Below are 2,520 nucleotides of genomic sequence, written 5' to 3' on the forward strand. Positions count from 1 at the left end.
CCCGGCCCCCCCTGGTCGGCCCGGCCCCGGCGCGGCCCCGAGCCCAGCGGTCAGTCTGAGCGCGACCGGTCCCCCGAGTGGAGCGCGAGTGTGTAGTGTCCCCGACGTCTCTCCAGCGTCTCTCCAGCGTCTCTCCGTCGTCTCTCCGGCGTCTCTCCGGCGTCTCTCTGGCGTCTCTCTGGCGTCTCTCCGGCGTCTCTCCGGCGTCTCTCCGGCGTCTCTCCGGCGTCTCTCCGGCGTCTCTCCGGCGTCCCTCCAGCGTCTCTCCAGCGTCTCTCCAGCGGACTGCGGCAGAGCGACCGACATGAGCTGCTAAAGGAGGAGGACCACCTCGCACAATGAGACGGTAAGTAATGTGAGAAAGGGGAGTGATTTGGAAAGTCTTTGTTTTGTTGTTATTCTGAAAAAGGTAGGTGTCATGCAGATGAGATCTAAATTTTATGGGGTACCAATGGGATCAGGACGGTCAGTGGAGTCGGAGTCGATGGGAACCCCACTATATTTTTACCCCGGGGTAAGAATATCATGGGGTCCCCATCGACTCCACTGACCGTCCTGATTCAATAGACGGTTCAGGCAGTGCCCGTTTAAAGAAGAATTAAGGAAATCAGCACCGGAAACAGTTCTAAAATAACGGCCAAAACAAGTGCAAATGAGCCAGGTCATTTACGTCGAACTGCACTGTCAATTTTCAAAATCAGTGAACTTCAGAAACTGGTTTCGGTCGCGACTTCCTTACTTTTTCTCGAAACGCGCACAGCGGGAACCATCTATTGGGACCCCATAATATTTGGAAACCCCCTGTTGGGGCGCGGTTTGGGCGCAGCCCCTTGATCGGGGTACTCTCGGATACGGGCAGATGGCGGAAGGGCATCGTCACCCCTACGGTCGTTTAGCACCGAGCGCCAGAGAGTCTAGCCGGACGGCTCGTCCCTACGATTAAAGTGAGCCGATGAAAGCAAGACCGTTTCGGAAAGGGAAACGTAAACAAGGAAGAATGCGGGGCGGGGCGGAGATGCACCGGCGCGTCAGGTGCAGCAGCAGGGCGACCTTGAGGGGAAAGGGGCCCAGCTGCCCCGGGTCAGGGACAAAGGCCCCTCCTCCTCCTCCTCCTCCGAACATGTGGATCGTCTGCCGGCCGGCCGCTCTGCGGGGAAACGAAAGCGGTCCAGCAAGGCCCGGCCCGGCCCCCGGCGGCGAGGAACAACGGGCAGCGGGCAGGGCGACATGATCGAAAAACCACGACGAAAACAAAACAAAACAAAAAAAAAAAAAAAACGGTGTGCAAAGGATGCGTCACTTTTGTCGGATCGATGTGTCGATGAGACGTCCCATAGAGCATGCCACTAGGCTCATCACTTTTGTCATATGCTTTTCTCGTCCGGGACTCGCTTGATGAGTCCCATGCACCCTGTGAGAAATCGAAACCGACCCCTATAGTCGTATCGTTCTGGAAACGATATACCGGAGACGTGTCTGTTTAGAAATGCTCAAAATCGATTCGAAACAAAAATCGACCATTTTGTTAAAAATAAAACTGGACATATCGATCTGATGTAGTTTAAACGTTTCCCTCCCCAGGGCGGCTGCCGCTACCCCTCGCGTGCAGCACCACCCCCTGCGGGGGGTATGTCCTCTCGCGCCCCCTCCGAGAGATCGATTCTTGGTCGGCAAACACGTCACTTTCGCGAGGGATGCCCCGTACGGAACACGCCTTTTACCCTCGACCCCTCGACGGCACAGCGTTTGTTTTGTGAGTCCCATTGCAGATAAAGTATAGTTTACAATAGGGGGGCAGTGAAATAAATTTAAAACTAATTATGGCATCCACAGTTATCGCAAGTCGCAGCGGACCACCCCCAGCACGTCTCCTCGACGAGAGGTGTCCAACATCAAAATTACCAAGGGGTCGTTGCAATACTACGCGACTTTTAAGGGAGGTGCAAGTATAATGGGGTCCTAAAAAGACCAGGAACATTACTGAAGTCATTCGAGTCCATAGAGACCTCATGATATGATGTGTACCTCAGGTTACTCATATTATGGGGTCCTGTACGGGCTTCAATGATGGTCCTGATCCCTTTGGATGGAACCCCATAATATATACACCCCCACCTGAAAGTCACATAGTACCGGCACGACCCCCTAAACTGCGAAAGTGAAAACGCCGGTCCGATACGCACCCCGCACCCATAGGACCCTGCTCTTCTTCTCCCGCTCGGCGCGCCGTGACGGCGGCTCGGCGGCCCGGTCACACGCGTGGTCCTTGTCACGAGTCAGCGGGCGGCGGCGGCGGCGGCGGCGTTCCACCGACCGGAACGACTGTCGCGGGACGATGTCGGAACGATATCGTAATAATAACGACGTTTGTCGACTTTGTGTTATCGCGTACTGGCGTCGACGTTTCGTGAATTCGGGCAATAAAAAAGGTCCCGCGATCTGTAACGAGGTATGCCATGGCTGAGCGATACCGAAACCACATCGTTTCGATGTCACTGTGATCGTTATTGGCTTTTTTTT

Source organism: Frankliniella occidentalis, unplaced genomic scaffold, assembly GCF_000697945.3.
Source record: "Frankliniella occidentalis isolate FOCC.00 unplaced genomic scaffold, Focc_3.1 Scaffold27, whole genome shotgun sequence".
NCBI classification, from domain to species: domain Eukaryota; kingdom Metazoa; phylum Arthropoda; class Insecta; order Thysanoptera; family Thripidae; genus Frankliniella; species Frankliniella occidentalis.